Source organism: Mesoplodon densirostris, chromosome 5 (assembly GCF_025265405.1).
Source record: "Mesoplodon densirostris isolate mMesDen1 chromosome 5, mMesDen1 primary haplotype, whole genome shotgun sequence".
In the NCBI taxonomy this organism is placed as follows: domain Eukaryota; kingdom Metazoa; phylum Chordata; class Mammalia; order Artiodactyla; family Ziphiidae; genus Mesoplodon; species Mesoplodon densirostris.
In genome coordinates, this window is record NC_082665.1 from 147,955,188 (window position 1) to 147,982,336 (window position 27,149).

The 27,149-nt window shown below is 41.5% G+C and overlaps 1 protein-coding gene across 2 annotated transcripts in view; it reads left to right on the forward strand.

The window, feature by feature from the left end:
* The first annotated feature begins 2,746 nt into the window (after nt 1-2,746).
* Nucleotides 2,747-27,149, forward strand: part of PIK3CB (phosphatidylinositol-4,5-bisphosphate 3-kinase catalytic subunit beta) — a 203,963-nt gene continuing 179,560 nt past the window's right edge. The window contains exon 1 of one of the 2 annotated variants that reach the window (XM_060099616.1): nt 2,747-2,949. The gene's annotated coding sequence lies outside the window, so the exon portion shown is untranslated. Of the gene's footprint in view, nt 2,950-3,103; nt 3,170-27,149 lie in introns of those variants that run through there. The other variant, XM_060099617.1, reaches the window with a different exon arrangement.

A 27,149-nucleotide genomic window follows, 5' to 3' on the forward strand; every position in this document is an offset into this window, starting at 1 on the left:
AATGTTGTGTTACTTTCTGCTGTACAACAAAGTGAATCAGCTATATGTATACATATATCCTGATATCCCCCAAACAATGGTTTTAACAGTATGATATCAAATATCTATAAAGACATTTCAGCTCTCTGAGCTATCCAATGTGATCAGCCTAGTGTAAATTCTTCAATCCCTTTCTCTATGCCCCCATGGATATATCTATAAATGGTCAGCAATATACTAACAGGATCATACCACTCTTTATCCGTCTTCAGTTTGCATTTTCCACTTTAGCAATATATCAAGGACATCCCTCTGGGTCAATACGGATAGGTCTAACTAATTTTCATCATTGATCAGTGTATAATATTGCAGAGTATGGAGGGAGTACAATTGGTTCATATATTCCATTACCTATGGACAATCACATTGTTCCTAGATTGTTTGTGTTTGTTTTGCACTTCACTTAACACAATAAGCATCTGTGTTAGTTTCCTGTGGCAACTTTAACAATTACCACAAACTGAGTGGCTTAAAATAACAGAAATTGATTCTTTCCCGGATTTGGAGTTCCAAGTCTGAAATCAATGTGTTAGCAGGCTCTGCAAACCTGTTCTGTGGCCCCCTCCTAGTTCTGGTAGCTGCCAGCAATCCTTGGCATTCTTTAGCCTGTACATGCATCATTCCCAACTGACTCATTCTTCACATCCCCTTTATCTCTGTGTCTCTATCTCAAATCTTTCTCTGCCTTTCTCTTGAAAGGATGCCTGTCATTGGATTTCGGGCCCACCCCAAATCTAGGATGATCTCATTTCAAGATCCTTAACTTAATTACATCTGTAAAGATCCTTTTCCCAAATAAGGCTATGCTCACAGGTTCCAGGTGGACTTCTTTTAGAGGGCCAACATTCAACCCACCACAGCATCCTTGGATCCATCCTTACAATTAGTATTTTCTTTAGTTTTTCTATAGGGCAGAGTTAATGCATTTTTGGGTCAATAGATAGGTATATGTATTTTAAATTTAAATAGTTATTCCCAGATTACTCCTAGAAAGTTTGTGGCATTTACACTCCCATTAGAGCTTGTTTCCAATGTATCATTGATTGGTTTTGTTAATGTTTGCCAGTCTAATGAGTGAAAAATGGATTACTGTTTTAATTTGCTTTCTCATGACTATTAGTGAAATAATCGTCTTTTTAATAAATCATTTGGATTTTCTCTTCCATTAATCGCCTGCTTGTAGACGTTGCCTGTATTTTAAAAACATTGAACTATTTGGCTTTTTAAAAATCCATTTATAGAGACTCTTTTATGTTAGAGATATAATGTGTTTGCCATATATTTTGTGCAGTTCTATTCCGTCTATTGTTTTTTGTTTTAACTTGTCTTAGTGTGATGTTATGCAAAACTTTCAAAATATTTAGGTAGAAAAATTTTTTTCTTTGATGATTCTGAGCTTCCTGTCTTGCTTAAAGTTTCCCCTAGCTAAAGTTATATTACTATTCTTTAAAAAATTTCCTCTAAGTCTTTGTTTTGTATAATTTTAAGTCTAACTCTTCTGGAACATATTTTTGAATATGGTATGGCTCTAGACTTATTATGAATAGTCAATTAAATCAGGATCATTGATCAAATAAACTTTTTTTTTTTTGCGGTACGCGGGCCTCTCACTGTTGTGGCCTCTCCCGTTGCGGAGCACGGGCTCCGGACGCGCAGGCTCAGCGGTCATGGCTCACGGGCCCAGCCGCTCCGCGGCATGTGGGATCTTCCCGGATCGGGACACGAACCCATGTCCCCTACATCGGCAGGCGGACTCTCAACCACTGCGCCACCAGGGAAGCCCTAAACTGTTCTTTTATCACAGGCTTGTTTGCCACCTTTGCTTTATATTAGGTTTACTTGAGATTCCATCCCAGACTACTCAACTATTTGCCTGAGCTATTACAGTAGCGATAAGTTACAATAACCTTACAATATAGTAGCTTTACAATAAGTTAAATTCTTGCTTTTCGGTAAGTGAAATTGAAGTGTGCCATTAAGAAAGAGGACCATGAGATTTCCCGGTTGAGGTCAAAAGATAACAGGAGATAACGTATGCGAACAGGGCTGGGTAAACTGTAAGCCTCTGCAGATAAATGTTAGTTATCGCAAAAATGAACACACAGAAAAATAATCTTGGTCTTGGAATGCTGGACTTTTGCTTTATGACCAGCGCAGGGATTGAAGGGCCAGCTGTGGGGCTGCCGACCTAGCGGCCCCACCCCCAGAAGAGGAGTGACACAGGGGGTGAGGGAAAAGCAAAGTGTAGGGCCCAGGAACCGAGATATCAGTTCAGAGTCGCAGAACTGGGGAGAGTGGGTGGGAAGAGGAGGCCGGCAAGGAAACTAGGAACAGAGAAATCTCTCGGAGGCGGCTACGAAGGCCGGGGCAGGTGGCGGGTCTCTCCTGAAAGCGGCTTGTTGGGGATTCCCGATTCCGAGTCCTCCGGGAGCCTCAAAGAGGAGCAGAACTGCCGCACAGCAGCGCCGCTGCTGGGCGGGTAGCCGGAGAAAACTAAGCGGCGGCTCAGCCTCCCAGCAGGCACCAACCGGCGAGGACTAGGCGGCGGTTCCCCTCCCAGCCGCGACCAGCTCTGCCGCGCCCAGCCCGCAGACCTGGGATTGGCCGGAGCGGCTCGCGGGGCGGGGCGAGGGCTGCTGGGAGGCGGGCCCTGAGACGGGCGCGCGCGCGCGCGGTGGGGCACGGCGGCGGCGCGCGCGTGCTCCGTCGGTCGGTGCGGCGGCGGCGGAGCTAGCCATGGCCGTGGGTGACGGGCTGGTGTAGCGCCGCGCGGGGCAGGCGGGTGGCGACTGAGAGAGACGGGCATGGGAGCGCCGCAGCTGGATGGTCGTGGTGGCCTGGGCTGCTAACCGCGTACCTGGAGCCGAGAGCCGGCGGCAGCGGCGGCGGCGGCGGCGGAGCGCCGGGCAGGTGAGTGCAGTGGAACGGGACCCGGATGCGGCGCGGCTGAGGGGCGGCGCGGTCGCGGCGGGCCTCTGAGGTGCCCCCGCGCGGGCCGGCGGCGCGCTCTTGCACGCCACAGCTTGCGGCGCCGGCGACTGAGTGGCCGCTCCGCGCTTCCTGCCGACGCGGAGGACGCCGGCCCGCGGGGGTGCCTCGCTCGCCTGAGGCCCTCCCGGGGCTCTCCAAGGTAAGCGGCTCTCCTCGGCCTCCGGGCGGCAGGGACGCGGCCCTTTGGGTTGCGTTCCTGAGGGGCGTCTGCGGAGAGGCGGCGTCCTCGCCCCTTGTGTCTGTGCGGACACCTGCGAGCTCCTGATCCTCAGATGCCTTTTTGCGCAGGGTGTATTTTAGGGGCGGGGATCCTGGACTGTTGGGATAGGGTCGTGTTTTCAAATTCCGGCGCCGCCACTGAGCAGCCCTGGGGCCTTGGGCCAGAGTATCCGGATTCGTTAGTGGGAATAATTATACGTACTTCACAGGGTTGTTGTGAAGCTAGGACAGGATGATGTACAGGACCGAAAAGCGAGTGCTCGGTCAGTGGTAGGCTGTTAGGAGTAACTCTGCTGCAGCATCTTCCCTTGTTAGCTATTGCTGATTCCTGGCTGCGGGTGTACTTTTGGGGGGCACATTTATTTACGAAGCGCTTTGATGTTGCAGTAACCTCCACTGGAGTTAACAGGAGCCTGTTATCTAAACAGTGGCCGAAATACGAATCCTATAGCCTCATCCTAGAATGCTGGAGTCTCTCTCTCTCTTTTTTTTTTTTTACTAAGGCTGCCTTGGAATACCTGTCTCAGGTACCGAGTGGGAATTGCTGTTTAAATAAAACAGCGAGTTTTAGGATTCGCTTCGGATGCAAGGTGGTGGGATATATGAAACTTGAAGTGCTTTGCTGTTTAAATAATCTTAAGTGACACTTGAACTGTCACGTATAAACAGAGAAGAATATGGAAACAGACTCCTTTTTTTTACATTGCTACATACGAAGGGAGTGACAAGTGCTTTTGTAAACATCATCGTGGGCAGTGTTATTGTCTGGTGAAGTCATCATAGTTAAATTAGATGAGTACTTATTTTGAAGCACTGAATGGGTGTTTGGAAATATGATTCCTAATAAAATCATCTCCAATGAGTCAGAATTCTCAGCAGTTCATTAATCATTTGGGGATTTTTAGGTTACACTGTAATATTTTTATGGTAAAAGCAGAACTGCTTAAGTCATGATAAAGTAGCATAGGAAAGGGTGGTCAGGATAAAGATCTTAACCTAGTTCCAGAAGGCAAGTGTGGAACAAAGTAAAAATCTTAAGCTTTAAAACTGGGATTGTATTCACTGAAGCAAAAATGACTGAAATCAAAAAACTTTTTTGTACAACCCCTGATTCACATCCTAATGAGGGTCTTCTACCTTCAGAGTGTTTTTTTTTTTTTAATTTATTTATTTTTGGCTGCGTTGGGTCTTCAATGCTGTGTGCCGGCTTTCTCTAGTTGCGGCGAACGGGGGCTACTCTTCGTTGCGGTGCGCGGGCTTCTCATTGTGGTGGCTTCTCTTGTTGTGGAGCACGGGCTCTAGGCACGTGGGCTTCAGCAGTTGTGGCGGGCGGGCTCAGTAGTTGTGGCTCTCGGGCTCTGGAGTGCAGGCTCAGTAGTTGTGGCCCACGGGTTTAGTTGCTCCGCGGCATGTGGGATCTTCCCGGACCAGGGTTCGAACCCATGTCGCCTGCATTGGCAGGCGGATTCTTAACCACTGCGCCACCGGGGAAGACCCACAGTGTTTTTTAGAAGTGGAGAAAACCGAGTTGGGTTTTGATTTATTGCCTTTTTCCACCTCTTATCTGTATTTCTTGCTTTTCTTAGAAACTCATCCATAAAGGCTTTTGATCCAACTTGCTTTGTAAATGTAAACAAAATACATAGAAGAAAATTAAACATTAACCTTGTAGTCTAATTGTGTTCTCCCTAAATTATAAACTCCCCTGTGGTCTCACTGGTGAACCCAACAGTAGAAGCACTGCTAGCCACTGTGAAAAGGCTAGGGGTCAGGAGTCACATCTTGGCTCTTAGGCCTGGTCCTGGGTCCCAGATAGCTGGGACTTTGGGGATGTCACCCAGTCTTTCTGGGCCCCAGTTTTTTTTTTTGTTTATAGAATTTGAGAGTGTGTGGCCAGCAGGATGGGGGGTGGTGGTGGTGGATTAGAGTATCATATTATATAAAGGAACCTTCCAGGATACTCCACTTTTATGGTTTTCCTTCTCTTCACTCGGTTTCTCTATCTCTTTTGTTGACTTTTCCTTCTCTTCATGAATTCAAAACATCCTAATGCCTCAGGGTGTCCAAGCCCGTCCCTCTAATTTTTTCTACCTGTACTCTCTCTGAGTGATCTCATCAAGGCCTGTGGTGTAAATACTATCACCTTGCTGTCGGCTCTCAGATTTTTATCTCCAGTTCTGAACGTCACATTTCTTCTACCTGCCTACATATCTTCACTTCATTTTTCTATCTTAAACTTGACATGTTCAAAGTGGAGCTCTTGATTTCCATTCTTCAACCTGTTCCTTCCCCAGCAGTCTGCATTTCATAAGAGCACCCCTCTACCGGCCTTTTCCACCTACTTAAGTGAAAAATCTGGTGGTCATCCTTAATTCATCGCTTTGCCTCACTGCTTCCCCACTGCCCCACACGGCCAGTCCTTCAGCAAACCCTGTTGATTTTGCCTCCAAAATGTATCCCGAATATATTTACTTCACTTTATTTTTTATTTTTTAAAAATATTTATTTATTTTTTGGCTGTACCGGGTCTTAGTTGTGGCACATGGGCTCAATAGCTGCAGAGCGTGGGCTTAGCTTGTCTCGTGGCATGTGGGATCTTAGTTCCCCTGACCACGGATTGAACCGGCGTCCCCTGCATTGCAAGATGGATTCTTAACCACTGGACCACCAGGGAAGTCCCTACTTCACTTTATTTTTTATTGTCACCACCCCAGTTGTTCCTAGGTAGTAGCTTCCTAACTAGTCTCCTTGCCTCTGGCCTTGCTCTCCTACAGTCCATTTTCAGACAGCAGTCAGAGTGATCTTTACTTACTCTCCTGCTCCAGGGGCTTCTTATTGCACTAAAAAGTAAGTCCAAACTCTACCTGAGTTATCAGCTAATTATCTTGCTTATTTTCTTGTTTATTTGTTTATGGTCTTTTCCCTCCAACATACTATAATCTCTCTGATGAAAGGGACTTGGTCTTCCCTGGGGTATTCTCAGTAACCAGAACAGTGTCTGGAAAATTTAACTAATGTTGAATGAATGAATGTGTGAATGAAATACATTATAAAATCTTCCGATTCCAAGTATAACGTGTACTGAACACACTTGACCCTTTTTTGGTCCCAGATTTGTGCAAATGAGGAAGTGATCACAGGGCCTAGGGTTATTCTATTACGTATCCTCTCCTTTTTTTTTTTTTTTTTTTTTTTTTTTTGCGGTATGCGGGCCTCTCACTGTTGTGGCCTCTCCCCATTGCGGAGCACAGGCTCCGGACGCGCAGGCTCAACGGCCATGGCTCACGGGCCCAGCCGCTCCGTGGCATATGGGATCTTCCCGGACCGGGGCACGAACCCGTGTCCCCTGCATCCGCAGGCGGACTCTCAACCACTGCGCCACCAGGGAAGCCCTATTACGTATCCTTACTTTCTCAGTCTTCATTAAGGTACTGTACCTCCTGAAAAGGCTAAGCATTTAGACGTCAAGCCGTTAATAACAAAAACAAATGTGGATTTTGTTCATTGTATACTGGATCATTAGTATTTTGGGGAATAAGAAACCATACAAGTTTTCCAGCCTTGTTTTGTTCTTTAGAAGCGTTGAATTCTGGTCTTGACTGGAGGGGACTGGTTCTATAGAATGTGGTAGTTTAATCCAGTATTGCATACCAAATCCTATAGGGTAGCGGTTGCAATTTTTACAGAGAACAGGTGTGTTTATTTATTTCAATTACACTATTTTTTAAAAAATCTGAGCCCCCCCCCCCCTTGTGTGCATGTATGTAAATATCCTCTGAACCATTTGATTCAGTTACTCTTACCATATCTTGGAGAGATAAGTCCCTATCATTTGGCTTCTGCTAACTGCTCACTTGCAAGCCTTGTCATGTTGTAGAAAGAGGCAAATAATTTAGGATTTTCCCCCTGCCTGAGACTGAAGCCCCAAAGACTAGTAGGTTTGTGAAGAAAGAAGGGTATGGAAAAATCAAGGTGTAGAATTCCATTGTCAGAGTAGATAATAGGAAAAAGATACGTTGGAGAAGGAAATCCTAGACTAGAAGAACAATACTGGAAATTTAGTAGAAGAGCAGAAGAAAAGGAAGATAAAGGAGAATATTATAGATTTTCAGGCTTGTGTGGGGCATCTTTGCTTCTCACTCCTTTTACCTTCTCATCTCCCTCTCCAAATTTTGACACTTTTTTTTTTCCCCTCTGCCTTCTCTCCACTCCCTGATTTGTATGAGCTATTTTTCGAAGGAGTGCCTATGTGCCTTTGGTAGTCTGATGTCTGCTGGGACACCTTGTGTGAAAGGATACTATCCTTTCTTGAAGAGACCTTTCTGCTTTCTCATAATCAAAGTCTGACTTCCTGTATTTTCCAGCCACTGGGTCCAGCTTTACCCTTTGGAGTGATTCTAAACTGGTGTACTTCCTTTTTAAGTTGTTCTCTCATATATTCCATGGTAACCTTTATGTTATCATCTCCAGGTTAAATAATCCTGAGTCACAAGCTTCCAGTTGAGAGAGGAAAAATGAAAGGTATTAGATGTATGGTTGGGTGTGTATAGTGTGTTACCTACCAGTTGCTCTGATAATGCAGATTGCGTATCTCTAGTTTAGACCTTTCTTTTTCTGAGTTGATGGTTTTTTTGTTTTTGTTTTTAATAAAAAAAGACATTTCTAAAAGGAGAGTGACATTGAATTTAAAAATTTTACAAAACCTTTTTCATGTACAGTCCTATGAGTTTTAACACATGCCTAGATTCTTGTAACTATCACCACCACTAACAATGTACAGAATAATTCCAACACCCCAAAGAATTCCCGCATGCTACCCCTTTGCGGTCAGCCTCCCCTTCATTTTTAACACTTGGAATTATTTTTTTATTTTTTATTTTTTTGGCCACCATGCGGCTTGTAGGGTCTTAGTTCCCTGACCAAGGGTTGAACCCAGGCCCTTGGCAGTGAAAGCGCAGAGTCCTAACCACTGGACCACCAGTGAATTCCCTGGATTTATTTGTTTTTTTAAAGGGAAAATCTCTCATGCATAGAATATGTTAGAACTTGGAATAAGTGGATAATTGATCAACCTAATTGTTGGTTTTCTTTTAGAAATATAAATGAAAGAATTCCAGTCTTCAACATAACGGGTTTACATGCAATAAAGTAATAAACTTTGTAGACGGAGGAATGTTTAAAAGGCTTTAAATTAAAAAAAATAATTGTATAACTTCTGGAACCTGTCAAGTGAGGCAAATCCTACAATGTCAAGTTACAATAGGGTGCATCTAACAAAGAAATTTGGAGGCTAAGTCTGTGATAAAATCATAAAGGATGGCATAACATATCTTCTCATGTGTCTTTGATAAACCCAGAATCCCATTTACTGCAATCGCAGGGTAAGCTAGGGTAAACTGGAGATTAATTTTGCCAAGGATTATGTTATGAAGTCTCAGCTTTTCTCTCTTCTCTCTCTCTAGCATTGTCACCTCTGCTAGACTATCCATTTTATTCCAGCACTTAGTTGTTTCAGGTATTCAACTCTCCTAGGGTTTGAGGGAAAGATGTGGTATCTTTATAGCTATGGTGTATTGCAAAGGTAGCTTTCCGTTATTCGTTTAACTTTGTTCCAGCCTAAAGCAGTCAATAATTTAGAAATTCCCTCATTTCCTCAAAAAATTTACACATCCTTCCCCTGAGTCCTGGCTCCATGATCTGTCTTTCCCCCACTTCTTCACCAAGAATGTATATTTCCTTATTTTCTTGATTATTTAAAGTAGGTCACCTGAGGTTATTATCTGTTGAGCCTTTAATAGGGGGAATTTACCACCAAAATAAAGAAAGTTAATCTGGCAGTCCCCTGTGTCGTGGTATTGTTAGAGCACAGGTCAGCAGCTCACAATCCCCTACTGCAAACCCCGGAGGGACTGCTGCATCCCTGACCCTGTAGCTTGTCTCCTGCTGCTCTGGCTACTTGGGAGACCACCAGGCAAATGCTCATTTGCCTTCAATGGAAATGCGAACCTGATTATCCATGCCTTCAGGAGGAGGATTATGTGGATTAAAAGAAATCCATGGGTAATCCAGAAGCTTTATTTAAACTGCAGTTTAACCACTTTCCTGACCATAGTTTTTCTTTGCATTTCTAATAACTAATTTATAATATTTACCAATTTCATGTTTACCTCTTTGTACTGTTTAGAAGTAATGGTAGTTATGAAGTAGAGAAGATGTGGGAAGGGACAAAGGAGTTAGATAATCTACAGGCATTGCCCCACATAACTTGGTGTTGACTGGATGGTTTAACCAGTAAGGTTTAGTAATGCTTACTAGACCTTGAAGCCCTGAATTCCATGAATTCCTTACCTGCTGAGCCACTGGAAGAAATTTGAGGTGACTGTCAACAAGAGGCCAAACTCCATTTTGAGACATTTGTACTTTACTAGCTTAAATGATTGAGCTTTTGTGATTTAAATGAGTATTGCAGATTGTCAGAATTATAAATTTACTGCAATTTGAAGTTCTCTTTAATGTTTATTTAATCACTTAACCTGTTAAACATTTTCATAGGAGTTAAAATGAAGACCTGCTGTTTGAAATCGAGGTGCTCATTTCTTGTAGCCAGGCCGCTATTTACTACCTCTGACATGTTACTTACATGTAGTTACACAGTAACTAATTTCTATTAAATAGTTGAAATATGGTCATTTAAAATTCCTTGTTCTTGAACTACTGATTTAGTGTAGATCTTGTATTTGGATATCATACTATTAAAATCAGTGTTTTCCTCTGACTTTATAAATCATTACAAATTGCTGCCCTTATGTTATCTGAACACAAATTTATTTAAAACTTATTTCTGCAGTTGTATATTTTCAAAAGTTAGGTTCCATGTTTATCAGCTACATGGACATCATTCCTCCAATGAGATTCATTGTAGTTAATTATTAGAGGCATGTCCTGGGGAAAACCAACTGGAGTTCTCTTAACACGCTTGTTTTTTGCACTGTGAGCCTAAGGAAACATCCATAGAAGATGGTTGTTGATTTTGGACAATGTTATGATCAATTATAATTATTTTATTTTTGTTCTTTTGATGGCTGTGGAAATTTCACATTTTCATTGGAAATCATTAGTTGTCTTAACTCTTTTTTTTTTTTTTTGCAGTACGCGGGCCTCTCACTGTTGTGGCCTCTCCCATTGCGGAGCACAGGCTCCAGACCCGCAGGCTCAGTGGCCATGGCTCACGGGCCCAGCCGCTCCGCGGCATGTGGGATCCTCCCAGACCGGGCACGAACCCCTGTCCCCTGCTGTCCCCTGCATCGGCAGGTGGACTCTCAACCACTGCGCCACCAGGGAAGCCCTAGTTGTTTTAACTCTTGATGTACTTCACCCAACATTCCATTATTAAATTATTAAAATTTTCCCTGAGAGGCTTCTGGGTTTTAGATTCTCATTCTACCTACAAGGAATGTCTACTCTGTGTGTGTGTGTGTGTGTGTGTGTGTGTCATAGAGAACTATATATGCTGTACCAACCAGTAACAATTGTTTTACCTTTAACTTAGGAAGAATTTACTATCTTCTCCTTGAGAGCCAGGCAATTATTTTTTAATCAGTGACTTCTTTAATTCTATGTATTCTATTGTTACCTGCTTCCTTTTATCAATATGTTCTTTTGTCATTTAAAGCTGTGACTGTCAATATAGTCTATTAGAAAAACTCCTCTGTGTGATTTACTACATAGGATTAAACTATAACCAAAGTTAACATTATTGAATGCTCACCTATGTGTCAGGTTATGCTAACTCCTCTTTGTGCATTATTCATTTTATCTTCATAACAAACTTGTAATGAAGGTACTAATGATATCCTCATTTAAGAGATGAGGAGGGCTCCCCTGGTGGCACAGTGGTTGAGAGTCCGCCTGCAAATACAGGGGTTCCGGGTTCGAGCCCTGGTCCGGGAAGATACCACATGCCGCGGAGCAGGTAAGCCCGTGCGCCACAACTACTGAGCTCGGGAACCACGGCTGCTGGGCCCACGTGCCACAACTACTGAAGCCTGTGCCTAGAGCCCGTGCCCGTGCTCCGCAACAAGAGAGGCCACCACAATGAGAAGCCCATGCAGCGCAACAAACAGTAGCCCCCGCTTGCCGCAACTAGAGAAAACCTGCACACAGTAACGAAGACCCGATGCAGCCATAAAAATAAATAAATAAATAAATAAATTTATTTTAAAAAAAGAGATGAGGAAACTGAAGCTTTGGGAAGTTAATATGCCAGGTGGCACACAGCTTTTAAGTGGGAGAGTCAGGTTTCAAACTCTGGTCTGTATGACTCTAGAATTTATGCTTTTGCTTATTTATTTATTTTTAAATTTATTTTTTACTGAGGAATAGTTGATTTACAATATTATGTAAGTTTCAGGTGTACAACATAGTGATTCACAATTTTTAAAGGTTATACTCCATTTGTAGTTATTATAAAATATTCCCTGTCTTGTACAATATACTCTTGTAGCTTACTTATTTTATACATAGTAGTTTGTACCTCTTAATACCCTACCCCAGGAGTCCCCAACCCCCAGGCCACAGACCAGTAGTGGTCCAAGGCCTTTTAGGAACTGGGCCGCACCACAGGAGATGAGTGGCAGGTGAGCGAGCAAAGCTTCATCTGCCACTCACCATGGCTTGCATTACTGCCTAAAGCATCTTTTGCATTACGACCTGAACCCCCTCCGGTACCCACCCCCGCCCAGCCCGGTCCCTGCCCTGGCCGTGGAAAAATTGTCTTCCACGAAACTGGTCCCTGGTGCCAGAAAGGTTGGGGACCGCTGCCCTACCCCATCTTGCTCCTCCCCCCTTCCCTCTCCCTACTAGTAACCACTAGTTTGTTCTCTATATCTGTAAGTCTTTTTTCTTATATTCACTAGTTTGTTTTAATTTTTATATTCCACATGTAAGTGTTATCATACAGTATTTGTCTTTCTCTTTCTGACTTATTTCACTTAGCATAATATCCTCCATATCCATCCATGTTGTTACAAATGGCAAAATTTTGTTCTTTTTATTTATGACGGAGTAGTAATTCATTGTATATGTATATATACACCACTCTTCTGTATCCACTCATCTGTTGATGGACACTTAGGTTGCTGTGAACACTGGGGTAGAATTTATGCTTATAGCTGATTGCCTCAATAGTTTTTTTATTTGTTAGGTCCTTCAGAGGAAGGTTGAAAGAGACTATATATACTTTTTTTCTTTTTTTTTTTTTAAGAAGGCTCTTCCTTTTTTATTTTTTTAATTAATTAATTTATTTTTGGCTGTGTCAGGTCTTCGTTGCTGTGTGCAGGCTTTCTCTAGTTGTGGTGAGCGGGGGCTACTCTTCATTGTGGTGCGCAGGCTTCTCATTGTGGTGGCTTCTCTTGTTGCGGAGCGTGGGCTCTAGGCATGTGGGCTTCAGTAGTTGTGGCTCACGGGCTCTAGAGCGCAGGCTCAGTAGTTGTGGCGCATGGGCTTAGTTGCTCCGTGGCATGTGAGATCTTCCCAAACCAGGGCTCAAACCTGTGTCCCCTGCATTGGCAGGCAGATTCTTTTTAATTTATTTTTTTTCTGTGAAACTACAAGTTTACAAGTGAGGAGAGAACTGCCCCCGGCCCATGCCTCCTGCCCCCACCCATCACACTCCCAACGGCAGGCAGATTCTTAACCACTGTGCCACCAGGGAGGCCCGAGACTATATAAGTTTAAAGTGTTGTTTTTTAGTGTAATAATCACCACCTTCATTTTATAGTACCTGGGTATTTGAAAACAGGAAGCAATTTTCTAATCATTTAACCATTAACTTTCACTCTCTACTCTTAAACAAGTTTTTATGTGTATAGTCCTGTTTTATGGATTAGAGTTAAGAGTTAAAGAATGAATTAGTTATGTGATATAGTGTACCTTTTTTTTTCTTAAATAAATATTTATTTATTTATTTTGGTTGCACCGGGTCTTAGTTGCGGCATGCGGGATCTTTAGTTGGGGCATATGGGCTTCTTAGTTGTGTCATGTGAACTCTTAGTTGTGGCAGGCATGCGGGATCTAGTTCCCCGACCAGGGATCAAACCCCGGGCCGCTGCATCGGGATCTCGGAGTCTTACCCACTGGACCACCAGGGAAGTCCCATACCTTTGTTCTGAATGTAAGATGAGCTTTTCCTTTTCCCTTAGCTTTACAATTGGACTGTGGTTTTGTGGTTTGTCATATATGTGTAAGTAACAAAGATACTTAATGTATGACTTCGTATAGTTAGAGGTCCTAGTCTGCTTGTGTAGATCATCTTTACAGAGTTTTTAAATAAGAAAACACAAAAATTTTTTTTTCCTCTTCTGCTTAGGTAATTTGTTTGGGTGGTATATTAAAACATGTTGCTAAGCTTGATCCTAAATTATTGGGAATAGAGGAAGTTAGACATAAATTTACTTTTTTTTCATAAATTTACTTTGAATAAATGAACCAATAGACTACAGTTGTTAATCCCTTAACTTAAAAAAATAGTGAATTGAGAAGCATTTTTTTTTTCATATTCACATGCGAAAGGAATGTGAGCATTAACATTACATCTACAATTAGTAGTACTCAGACACATAGAAGGAGATGCATAGGACACAAAGGAGGTTTTCTTTTTAACTCTGGAGCCCAGTTGTTTCAGGCAAGTTTCTGGTTGTGATGCCATTATAAGCCATTATGATAGCACGTCCAATCTGTAAATGGGGGATTTGTGATTATTTTCTTTACTTCTGAAGAGTTGAGCTCTTACTGAGTATGCCTCTTCCCATAGACAAGCCATGAGTGGGCTCAAATTGGGGCAGGTGGGTCTTTTCCCTCTTCGAAGTCTGAACTTTTTTTCTGTTGACAGTAATCTCAGTGACTCACAAATGTTATTTTAGTTCCCTAGTTCGCCTTTAACATTATTTCCCAAACTGTGTATTATTTTACAAAATAAAAAGCAAGCACTTAGAACAGGAAAATCCTATCTTGTAAATTCCGTAATTATTTTGAGCTAGTCACTATTTTAAATTCATTTATAAGCAATGGTTTCTATAGATGAGAACTGTGTAGTTACAAAATTACAGGTATTCTTTCGTCATTCCTGAGTGGGTGTGGAGACCTAAAGCTACCGATGTATTATCCATTTTGAAAATGAACTATTTAATAACTTAAGAGAAGTTTTGGACTGACTACATCTAGTTAGTTGTATGCTAAGGTTGGGATCTGATTTTAGTAAAGGAAAATATTTTTAAGGAATACAATCCTTTTTGAAGTCTTCATATATTATTGACAGTGTCAATAATGTTTGCCTTAAAATGTAATCTTAAAAGGGAGCAATTTTTTTTTTTAAGAAAATTGCTAAGGTCATTTTATTTTATTTTTAAAATTAATTAATTAATTATATTTTTGGCTGCATTGGGTCTTCGTTGCTGCACGCGGGCTTCCTCTAGTTGTGGCAAGCGGGGGCTACTCTTTGTTGTGGTGCGCGGGTTTCTCATTGTGGTAGCTTCTCGGTGCGGAGCACAGGCTCTAGGCACGTGGGCTTCAGTAGTTGTGGCCCGTGGGCTCAGTAGTTGTGGCCCACGGGCTCTAGAGTGCAGGCTCAGTAGTCGTGGCACATGGGCTTAGTTGCTCCGTGACATGTGGGGTCTTCCTGGACCAGGGCTTGAACCTGTGTCTCCTGCATTGGCAGGCAGATTCTTAAAACACTGCATCACCAGGGAAGCCCTAAAAATTTTTTTTTTTAATTTTTGGCCGTGCCATGCAGGTCGCGGGATCTTAGTTTCAGGACCAGGGATCAAACCTGCGCCCTCGGCAGTGAAAAGCGTAGAGTCCTAACTGGACCGCCAGGGAATTCCCTGCATTATTATTTAAAATGGAAAAATTCTTTATTTTTTAATGTACAAAGTTGTTTATTTTTTTCAGGAATTGAAAAATACATACCAAGTTAAACTGAATACACATTAAGTTAGTATTTTATTTCCTAACTATGCAGTTGATACTATAAGGAACTGCTCCATTCAGTTAAAACCTAATGAATAACATCAGCTTTTTCTGGCTTACTTTTCTGAAGATAATTGGTACATAAACATATAATTTTATCCTATTTATGTATGTATGTATGTATGTATGTGTATATATATATATATATATATATATATATATATATATATATATTTTGGCCATGCCGTGTGGCTTGCAGGTTCTCGGTTCCCCAACCAGGGATTGAACCCAGGCCATGGTAGTGAAAGCCAATAATCCTAACTACTAAGCCACAAGGGAACTCTCTAGATGCAGGCTTTCTGAAAGGATACCCAAAAACTGCTATACGTTGGTTGCCTCTGGGGAGTGTAATCTCGGTTGCTGAGAGACATTTGTGGTAGGGAGACTTTATTGTATATCATTTTGTGCTTTTGAATTATGTGCCTTTGAATTTCCTTTTGTGATTTTGAATTTATGTAATAAATGCATGTAATACAAAGTAAAGAAATTAAGCTATTTTGATGATTAAAAAGGCAATTTTGTAAGGTATTACAAAATTAAATACAGTGGACACTATAATGTTTAGTTTAAGTATCACTAAAGCTTAAGAAAATTGTATTTATTCTGTCTTCTACATTGACTTGTATTATACCTGTACAATTAATGCATAGGTGGGTAAGATGGAGGTCTAACCCTGTGTTAGGCATATTAATAATGATAGCCAAAGTTTATGGAATGCTTACAATATAGCAGGTACTTTGCTAAATCCTTTATGGTGGCATTGCTTGTTTGCTGCTTTTCCTCTGAGGGAAGGGCTACTATCAAGAATATTAATTTTTCATTTCAATTGTTACCTCTTTCCTATATTGAGCTGTCAAAAGCAATTTTAGGGCTTCCCTGGTGGGGCAGTGGTTAAGAATCCGCCTGCCAATGCAGGGGACACGGGTTTGAGCCCTCTGGGAAGACCCCACATGCCGTGGAGCAGCTAAGCCCGTGTGCTATACTACTGAGCCTGCACTCTAGAGCCTGTGATCCACAACTGCTGAGCCCACGTCCCACAACTACTGAAGCCCACGCACCTAGAGCCTGTGCTCCGCACCCAGAAGCTACCACAATGAGAAGCCTGCACACCGCGACGAAGAGTAGCCCCCGCTCCGCACAACTAGAGAAAGCCCGTGTGCAGCAACGAAGACCCAATGCAGCCATAAATAAATAAATAAGTTAATTTAAAGGAAAAGTAATTTTAATATGAAATCCTCAGTGGTGGCAGTTCTCAGATGTATTCACATTTTTCTACACACCAGGATCCAAAGCTATTACTGTCTCTTTGAAGGAGGTACCAAGTCGATCCAGGACGAGCAGGATAATTATTTTACTCAGTAGTTTCTACTCCAAATGCTTCAATCTTTTTATGAGACTGCTTTAGCAGCTATTAAAATTTGTCTGAAATTTTAAAAATAGATTAATTTGGTTGCCTCTAATCATCAGATTATTTGGAGAATTGCTCAACTGTCCCTTGATTGCCTTTGTACAAGTAGCCCAAGATCCTTGGCGTAGAATTAGAAAATATACTTCTGTGATCTGAGGGCAGACTTGGAAGGATTCCCTTCAAAGGTAGGGAGACAGGGAGGGGAGGTATTACAATATATGCAGTCCAGAAGAGCAGTGAGGGATGCTTAACGATGACAGTGGGTTTGAGAAGGGGAAATTTGCATTAGAGAGATATTGAACATTTTTTTTTAGATTTATTTATTTATTATATATTTATTTAATGTACTTCTGGCTGCATCGGGTCTTAGCTGTGGCATGAGGGATCTTCGTTGTGTTCTGCGGGCTTCTCTTTAGTTGTGGCATGCAGGTTTTCGCTTCTCTAGTTGTGGCGCACAGGCTCTAGGGCGCAGGCTCTGTAGTTGTGGCGCGTGGGTTCCAGAGCACGTGGACTCTGTAGTTTGCAGCATGTGGGCTCTAGTTGAGGTGCGTGAGCTCAGTAGTTGTGGCATGTGGGATTAGTTGCTCGGCGACATGTGGGATCTTAGTTCCCTGACTAGGGATTGAACCCGCGTCCTCTGCATTCATTGTAAGGCAGATTCTCCACCACTGGACCACCAGGGAAGTCCCGATATTGAACATTTTGCAAGTTACTGGGTTTCTAGAAGGAATAGAAACATCAGGAGGAACAGGAAAGTTTCTTTAATTTTGTTTAACAGGACTGTGTTTAGGTACATATATGTGTGTGGTGTGTAAGAGATTCACGTTTTGGGTAATTTCTTCTGTTAGGAAAAGTAATGCTTTTAGAAAAAGATAACACTCCTGCTACTTTCAGGTTTTATTTAAAAAATACAGTTAATAGGAATTAGCTTTTAGTTACATTTCACCTTTCCTGAGATGTCCCTAGTTATTCAGTAACCATATGCTAGTTGTAAAAAATTCAAATAAAGAAGGAAAATACAAGAGAAAGTGAAAGTCCCCTTTCAGACCTTTCTGCTCCAGCCTCCTCTGTTCTCCCCATTCCCATTGCCCTCCTCAGAGATAATTATTGTTTTTTTTTAAAACATCTTTATTGGAGTATAATTGCTTTACAATGGTGTGTTACTTTCTGCTTTATAACAGAGTGAATCAGTTATACATATACGTATATCCCCATATCTCTTCCCTCTTGCATCTCCCTCCCTCCCATCCTCCCTATCCCACCACTCTAGGTGGTCACAGAGCACCGCGCTAATCTCCCTGTGCTATGCGGCTGCTTCCCACTAGCTAGCTGTTTTACGTTTGGTGGTGTATATATGTCCATGCCACTCTCTCACTTTGTCCCAGCTTACCCTTCCCCCTCCCCGTATCCTCAAGTCCATTCTCTAGTAGGTCTGCATCTTTATTCCCGTCTTGTCCCTATGTTCTTCTGACCATTTTTTTTCTTTCTTTTTTTTTTTTTAGATTCCATATATATGTGTTAGCATATGGTATTTTTCTCTTTCTGACTTACTTCACTCTGTATGACAGTCTCTAGGTCCATCCACCTCACTACAAATAACTCAGTTTAGTTCCTTTTTATGGCTGAGTAGTATTCCATTGTATATATGTGCCACATCTTCTTTATCCATTCATCTGTCAGTGGACACTTAGGTTGCTTCCATGTCCTGGCTATTGTAAATAGAGCTGCAATGAACATTTTGGTACATGACTCTTTTTGAATTACGGTTTTCTCAAGGTATATGCCCGGTAGTGGGATTGCTGGGTCATATGGTAGTTCTATTTTTAGTTTTTTAAGGAACCTCCATACTGTTCTCCATAGTGGCTGTATCAATTTACATTCCCACCAGCAGTGCAAGAGGGTTCCCTTTTCTCCACACCCTCTACAGCATTTATTGTTTGTAGATTTTTTGATGATGGCCATTCTGACTGGTGTGAGATGATAAGGAATAATTATTGTTATACTCAGGCATATAGCCTGCATTCCTTTCTCTGTACATTTTCATATCTATCTATCTATCTGTCTATCTATCTATCTGTTTTCCTGGGTTATCTTTCCTTTATTTCTTTGGCACAAAGTAGTAGATACATGTATATTTTCTTAATTCCTCTTTACGAAGAGTAACATATTACAGATATATAATTTATTTTAAATAGGATCATTTTACATTTTCTATAAGTATCTCTTTTATATTTGATTGAAGTTTACCAAGACAGTTATCATTTTTGACTTTAACACGTGTTTTTCCAGTTTATTTTTTTAAAAAATTATCTTTTGGCTTTGTTGGGTCTTCGTTGCTGCATGCAGGCTTTCTCTAGTTGTGGCGAGAGGGGCCTACTCTTCATTGTGATGTGCGGGCTTCTCATTGCGGTGGCTTCTCGTTGCAGAGCATAGGCTCTAGGCACGCGGGCTTCAGTAGTTGTGGCTTGTGGGCTCTAGAGTGCAGGCTCAGTAGTCGTGGCACATGGGCTTAGTTGCTCCACGGCATGTGGGATCTTCCCGGACCAGGGATTGAACCCGTGTCCCCCTGCATTGGCAGGCGGATCCTTAACCACTGTGCCACCAGGGAAGTCCCCACATATTTTTCTAACACCTATTTATGTTTTCAGATTTGTGCTACACAGACTTTTTCCTTAAAGAGATTCTTTGAAATCTGTTCAAGTTAGGGAGAACATACGTGAACAGGGGAAACCTAGAGACACAAATGTGGTTGACTCTTGGATTGGAAGAATCAACATTGTGAAAATAATTATACTATCCAAAGCAATCTGCAGATTCAGTGCAATCCCTATCAAACTATCAATGGCATTTTACACAGAACTAGAGCAAAAAATGTCACAATTTGTATGGAAACATAAAAGACCCTGAATAGCCAAAGCAATCTTGAGAAAGAAAAATGGAGCTGGAGGAATCAGGCTCCCTGACTTCAGACTATACTACAAATCTACAGTAATCAAGACAGTATGGTACTGGCACAAAAACAGAAATATAGATCAAAGGAACGGGATAGAAAGCCCAGAGATAAACCCACGCACATATGGTCACCTTATCTTTGATAAAGGAGGCAAGAATATACTGCGGAGAAAAGACAGCCTCTTCAGTAAGTGGTGCTGGGAAAACTGGACAGCCACATGTAAAAGAGTGAAATTAGAACACTTCCTAACACCATACACAAATGTGGTTGGCGAAATATTTAATCTCTTAGGTTCTCAGAATTTAAGAGAAGACTTAGGGATCACTTAGTTGCTAGACTAGGAAACTGGGTCTCTTGTGTTTACTGTTCAGGAGGAATATCTCCAGTGTTCTGTGTTTCCACTTACATAGAGTTTCACTCTCTGGAACTCTGGTGAGAAGATGGATATAGAAGAATGGATGGTAGTACCATTGCATGGTTTTAGGCATGTTTTTTAACCAAGCAGCTATAGAGTAGTTGCTTAATGGATCTCTGTCAAGCTGGAGGGCTATCAGACTCACTGAAAGATATTTTTTATGCAGATTCTTAACTTTTTTGGGTACATGACAGATACTACTTTCAAAATTTGAAAGTACCAAAAACACCCTTCCTCTCTTCCCTACAGGCAACCAAAGCCATCAGTTTCTCATATGCCCTTCAGGGAGATTTTGCTTTTTCCAGTATATACATGTGTATGTATTCTACTCTTCCACACACTGTTTATGTAAATATCATATTCCCTTCTTTTAAATTACATAAATAATTAGTAGAGGTTGGAATTATGGACAGAAAGGGAAACTGATGTATATTGTACCATGAATGATAGCTAGCCTTGACCTACAGAGATAATATGCATAGCTCTTTAGTTGATCTGTATAAGGTATTCTAAGACCAGTTATTACTTCCTTCATCCATTTCTGTACTCAGTAGACTTGATTCAGTTTTGCTTCTGCATTTCTGTCACTAGGTATATGTGAAAAAATTCTGTACTTTTTTCTTTTTTCTATATAAGCATTTAATCCTTTCACTTCATTTCTTTTTTTTTTTTTTATTTTACTTTTTGGCTGCACCGTGCAGCATGCGGGATCTTAGTTCCCTGACCATGGATGGAACGTGTGCCCCCTGCAGTGGAATCTCAAGAGTTTGTTAAGTGCTGGACTGCCAGGGAAATCCCCTCACTTCATTTCTTTATTTTTTGTTATATTTAGTAAGCAGTTACTGTCTACTGTCTGTGGAGTCTACTGCTGTTTCCTTCCCCCCCATTTTTTTTTTGGTAGCAGCTTTATTGATATATAATTTGAGTATAATACAGTTCATCCATTTCAATTGTACATTTCAGTTTTTTTTCGTATATTCAGAGTTGTGCAAACCTACCAAAATCAATTTTAGAAAAATTTTATCACCTCAAAAAGGAACCTTTTAGCTGTCATTTTCCAATCCCATCCTTGCTCCCAGCCCTATGCAATGAATAATTTATGTCTGTGTAGATTTGCCTATTCTGGATATGTCATATAAATGGAATCATATAATATGAGGTCATTGTGAATGGCTTCTTTATCATGTTTTCAAGGTTCATCCATACTGTGGTATCAGTACTTCCTTTTAACTGCTGAATAATTCTGTTTCCTTTTTCAGTTTCACTAATAAATGTGTTTTGCTAAGTATTAGGGCTGTTAATCAGGAGTATCCATGCCCTAGGTTTTCCTTCTGTGTATCGCCTAGTTGTTAACATTTTGCTGTGTATTGATAAATCTCTAATAGTATTGGCAAAGAGAGGGAAAAGAGTGAGCTGTTTGTTAATATCATTGGCAAGCGTTTTACTTTAAAAGGAGTGTGAAACTTGGGAATTACTCTTAGATTTAATTTTTCATGTTTTTTCCCACAACCCCTAGTATTTGTTTATTTTTCTCAGGAGAAGGATTTATTACTTGCCCAAGTAAGGAGAACACTGGGGGTCTTTTCCAAAGCAGTGTCTCTTCTATTATTTATTATTTAATAAATTTATTTATTATTTATTTGAGCTAATACTGTCTATAATATCTCCACTTGAACTTAAATTAAGGTGGAAGATAGTCAGATGTAGAATTAGAGTGTTGGAAAAGAGACAGTTTCATATCTGGAGCACTCTTATTGTGAAACCCAGTACAGACTAGTCTCTCGTAAAGAGTTTCACAGAACACCTTGAGTTGCCTTAATTTAATCTCAGGTATTTTGTGGTGTCCCCCCCCCCCGCCGCCGCCCCCGCATGGCTTGTGGGAACTTAGTTTCCCAACCAGGGATTGAACCTGTGCCCTCAGCAGTGAAAGATGGAAGTCCTAACCATTGGGCCGCCAGGGAATTCCCAATATATATATATATTTTTGGCTGTACGCCGGGCCTCTCACTGTTGTGGCCTCTCCCGTTGTGGAGCACAGGCTCCGGACGCACGGGCTCAATGGCCATGGCTCACGGGCCTAGCTGCTCCACGGCATGTGGGATCTTCCCGGACCGGGGCACGAACCCGTATCCCCTGCATCGGCAGGCGGACTCTCAACCACTGCGCCACCAAGGAAGCCCCCCAATATTTCAAACAATGATTTCTGAGTTAATCTATCAGGCATCAAAGAACATTTAACATATGTTGTTTTTTATAAAGAGATTGGTTCCTGAAGTGTTTTGTTTTTGTTTTTGTTTTTTGGCTCTGATGGGCTTTTTCATGAATAGATAGGAGGTTTTTTTTTCCCCCACATAAGTATTTTAAGATCTTTTTCAAGAACATGAGAAGTATCTCTTCAGCCAGATGATGTCTCTGTTGAATTTTCAGGAGATGGAACTGGTGTGGTAAGAACTCATGAGTAGGGCTTCCGTGGTGGTGCAGTGGTTGGGAGTCCGCCTGCCAATGCAGGGGACACGGGTTCGAGCCCTGGTCTGGGAAGATCCCACATGCCGCGGAGCGGCTGAGCCCGTGTGCCACAGCTGCTGAGCCTGCACTCTAGAGCCCACAAGACACAACTACTGCAGCCCACTTGCCTAGAGCCTGTGTTCCACAGCGGGAGAGGCCACTGCAATGAGAGGCCTGAGCACCGCAATGAAGAGTAGCTCCCACTCACCACAACTAGAGAAAGCCTGCATGCAGCAATGAAGACCCAACACAGCCAAAAATAATAAGTAAATTAAAAAAAAAAAAAGAACTCATGAGTAGGCTTAGTTGTCTTGATGTATCACTGCTCGAAAATGTGATCCCAGTGCCCATTGCCATGCCCACTGTTATAGCCTTCAGAAATCAAAAGTGAATAATAAGAAAATGTGGGTTTGTATTTTGTCTTCATTTTTCTGTTAGTTCTTTTTTTTTTTTTTTTTAATTTATTTATTTGGGGCTGTGTTGGGTCTTCATTTCTGTGCGAGGGCTTTCTCTAGTCGTGGCAAGCGGGGGCCACTCTTCACCGCAGTGCGCGGGCCTCTCACTATCGTGGCCTCTCTTGTCGCGGAGCACAGGCTCCAGACGCGCAGGCTCAGTAGTTGTGGCTCACGGGCTTAGTTGCTCCGCGGCATGTGGGATCCTCCCAGACCAGGGCTCGAACCCGTGTCCCCTGCATTGGCAGGCAGATTCTCAACCACTGCACCACCAGGGAAGCCCTGTTAGTTCTTTTTATTGTATTTTAGGGAAGTACTGGATTGCTTCAATTGCGGGGGAACCCCACTAGTTCATTACTACTGACAGTTTGAAAAGCACAAGGAACTGTCAAATGTCTAGGCTCCAGCTTTCAGGGAGCCTCTGGTTATGTGGATTTAGGTTTTCAGGATTTTATTTTATTTTATTCTTTTTCAGGATTTTATTTTTAATTGAAATTTTAATTGAGATAATAATAGTAGATTCATATGCAGTTGTAAGAAGTAATAGAGGTCTTTGTATACTTGACCAGGTTTCCCCCAGTGGTGACATTTGTAGAACTATAGTATAGTATCATAACCAGAATATTGGCATTTATACAATCTACTAACATTATTCAGATTTCTCCAGTTTTACTTGTACGTGTGTGTCATAAGTTCTACACAGTTTTATTACCTGTGTAGGTTTTTGTGTGCACCACCACAGTCAAGGAACCTAACAGTTCCAATGCCATAAGGATCCCACGTGTTGCATGTTTATAACCACATCTACCTCTAGCACCCACCCTGCCCACCTCCATTCCCCACTGCGGTTCTTTATGTAAATGAAACCATTCAGTATGTAACCTTTTGAGATTGGCTTTTTTCACCTGGCACAGTTCCCTGAAGATTCATCCAAATGTTGCATGTATTAGTAGTTTGTTCCTTTTTATTGCTGAGTAGAAGTCCATGATATGGATGAACCACAGTTTGTTTAACCATTCACCTGTTGAAAGATTTGGATTGTTTCCAGTTTTTGGCTGTTAAAAATAAAGCGAGGGCTTCCCTGGTGGCGCAGTGGTTGAGAGTCCGCCTGCTGATGCAGGGGACACGGGTTCATGTCCCGGTCCGGGAAGATCCCATATGCCGCAGAGCGGCTGGGCCCGTGAGCCATGGCCGCTGAGCCTGCGCGTCCGGAGCTTGTGCTCCGCAACGGGAGAGGCCACAACAGTGAGAGGCCCAAGTCTGGCAAAAATAAATAAATAAATAAATAAAGCGAGTATGAACATTTGTTTTTTGTGCGAACATAAGTTTTAATTTCTTTGGGATAAATGCCCAAGAATGCAGTTGCTGAATTGTATCGTAAATGCATGTTTAGCTTTTTATAAGAAACCGCCACAATCCCTTTTATCATACAAGAACTAACAGAGAAGCCTTCTCTAAACAGATGCTAGCTGCAATATATAAACAAATCCTAGCTGAGCTGCTGTTCTGGTTGAAGTAAGCCTATAGTTCCACCTGCTTGATCACCACCCAGGGACTGTCCCAGCCTTGTCTGCTCTCTTCACCCAGGCTGGAACTCAGAGCTGGACAGGTGAAGTCACTTTAAAGAATTAAAAAAAAAAAATTCAGAAGTGATTTTAGGCTTGTTACTGGCAAAACTGGTATTGGAACTCAGGTTTCTTTCTTATTTTTTTTAAAGTTTTATTTTTATTATTATTATTTTTAAAGTATGTATTTATTTATTTTGGCTGCACCGCGTCTTAGTTGCCGCATGTGGTATCTTTAGTTGCAGCATGTGGGCTTCTTAGTTGCGGCATGCGTGTGGGATTTAGTTCCCTGATGAGGGATTGAACTCGGGCCCCCTGCATTGGGAGAGTGGAGTCTTACCTACTAGGCCACCAGGGAAGTCCCTGGAACTCAGGATTCTTGATACCTAGTTTTTGTTGTCTTTATAAATCAGTTATACTTTCATATGTATGGTTTGAAGGATCAAATAGTCCTTCAAGGTTTGTTATCAAAAACAATAGCATTGGGTTTCCCTGGTGGCGCAGTGGTTGAGAATCTGCCTGCTAATGCAGGGGACACGGGTTCGAGCCCTGGTCTGGGAAGATCCCACATGCCGTGGAGCAACTAGGCCCGTGAGCCACAACTACTGAGCCTGCGCATCTGGAGCCTGTGCTCTGCGACAAGAGAGGCCGTGATAGTGAGAGGCCCGCGCACCGCGATGAAGAGTGGCCCCTGCTTGCCACAACTAGAGAAAGCCCTCGCACAGAAAAGAAGACCCAACACAGCCAAAAATAAAAAATATAAAAATAAATAAATAAAAGATTACTATTAAAAAAAGTTTATGTGTTCTTAATTCTCTGTAGTATTAGCCATGTTTTGGTCCTACACTGGTGGTATTATGTGCTCACCTAGGTTGGGTGAATAAGCTCTCAAGAATCCCTGGTACTATTTCGTGACTCAGAGTGAATGCAGGCCCGTTGTTACTAAGCAAGTAAGTAATAGTCTCCAAGGAGACAACCACCTTCCGGTCTTTAACTTTTATTTATTCTTTAATTAAAATTTTATTTATTTATTTTAATTTTCGTCTGCGTTGGGTCTTTGTTGCTGTGCGCAGACTTTCTCTAGTTGCAGTGAGCAGGGGCTACTCTTCATTGCAGTGTGTGGGCTTCTCATTGTGGTGGCTTGTCTTGTTGCAGAGCACGGGTTCTAGGCACGCAGCCTTCAGTAGTTGTGGCAGGCGGGCTCAGTAGTTGTGGCTTGCAGGCTCTAGAGTTCAGGCTCTGTAGTTGTGGCGCACGGGCTTAGTTGCCCTGTGGCACATGGGATCTTCCCAGATCAGGGATCGAACCCATGTTCCCTGCATTGGCAGGCTGATTCTTAATCACTGTGCCACCAGGGAAGTCCCTATTTTTTTAATTTTTAAAAAAATTAAAAAATTTGTTGAAGTATAGTCAATACACAATATTATATGTTATAGGTGTACAATATAGTGATTCATGATTTTTAAAGATTATATTCCATTTATAGTTATTATAAAATATTGGCCACATTCCCTGTGTTGTACAGTGTATCCTTGTAGCTTATTTCATACATGGTAGTTTGTACCTTTTAATCCCCTACCCCTATCTTGCCCCTCCCTACTTCTATCTCCCCACAGGAAACTGCTAGTTTGTTCTCTATATCTGAGTCTGTTTCTTTTTCATTACATTCATTAGTTTGTTGTATTTTTTAGATTCCACTTATAGGTGATATCATACAATATTTGTCTTTCTCTGTCTGACTTATTTCACTTAACATAATGTCCTCCAAGTTCATCCATGTTGCAAATATCAAGATTTCATTATTTTTCATGGCTGAATAGTATTCCATTGTGTGTGTTAGGTTGCTTCCATATCTTGGCAATTGTAAATAATGCTGCTATGAACATTGGGTGTGTGTATCTTTTCAAATTAATGTTTTTGTTTTTTTTCTGATACATACCCAGGATTGGAATTTCTGGATCGTGTGGTAGTTCTATTTCTATTTAACTATTTATTTAGATACATATTTATTTTTAATAGTTGATACATGCATATCACATAAAATTTAAAACAAATACAGTGAAATGTAAGTCTTCTGCCTCTCCTCATTCTCAGGAGGAAATCACTCTTTTAAGTTTTTGTGTGTTGTTCCTTAGATAACTTATGCCTTTATGAATATACACACACGTAAACCCCCATCGTCACAGATGGTAGAGTGGCATACTCATTGTTCTTTGTGTCTTGTCTTATTACTTAGAAAGATATTTGATATTATGGATCTGTAGTTTCAGAACGGCTTTATTCTTTTTCATGGTTTCTTAGTATTCTGTTGTATCAATATAACATAAATTTTCTCTATTTGTATATGAATTAACATTGAAATTGTTTCTAATCTTTTGCTATAGTTTTGCTTAGTTTTGAAGTGGCCAGATTTGAAATCAAGGTTTGCAAGGTATGTGTGGGCACAGAGAGAGAGAAGGGCCATTATAATGATTGAGACAAGGGAGGAGGATGAGTAGGAGAAAATCTAGAGAGCTAGGAGAATGAAGGAAGAGAAAAAGTGAAGGAGAGATGAATAAAGGATAGGAGTGAAATAGCC